The sequence below is a fragment of the Dipodomys ordii genome, unplaced genomic scaffold, assembly GCF_000151885.1.
Source record: "Dipodomys ordii isolate 6190 unplaced genomic scaffold, Dord_2.0 Scaffold14, whole genome shotgun sequence".
Lineage (NCBI taxonomy): Eukaryota > Metazoa > Chordata > Mammalia > Rodentia > Heteromyidae > Dipodomys > Dipodomys ordii.
In genome coordinates this window covers 7388376-7388968 of record NW_012267230.1, presented here as the reverse complement: position 1 = coordinate 7388968, position 593 = coordinate 7388376, and positions in this window count along the sequence as shown.

The window sequence follows — 593 nt, the reverse complement described above, 5'->3', positions numbered from 1 at the left end:
GAAGAAGAAGAAGAAGAAGAAGAAGAAGAAGAAGAAGAAGAAGAAGAAGAAGAAGAAGAAGAAGAAGAAGAAGAAGAAGAAGAAGAAGGCGCAGCTGAATAACCTTAGCATGTGGCCGGCCACCTAGAAAACACGTACCAAACTTCCACAGCTGTTAACTTCCATCCTCAGCCTCTCGTTGGACTAATTCCAAGACCCTTATTATTTTCCCCCTCTTAGTTGTCATTTTGATTGCTTCAGCGTAAAGATGGGCAAAGGCACCCATTTGAGACTCCAGGTTATGTGGAGGGGAGGTAAGGAGAAGAGCCATGGAACGCTTTTCTTTCAACCCCCCTGCTGGTGTGGAGCAGCAAAGCCGGGGGCCCTGCGATTTCCCCTCAGCAGATGGGATCTGAGACACCATGACCCTCGGCTCGCAGCCCGGCTGTAATCTCAGAAGCGCTGGGACGTGTGTACCGGATTCTGAAGACAGTTAAAGACTGTTGTCTTCGGGCTTCAGGACGTTCTTTCTTCCTTCTGAGTGGGTATTGTTGCTTACCCCAGGCACAAAAGAAGGTACAGGAAAGAGAATAATAAATAGGCCTCAGTTCCTG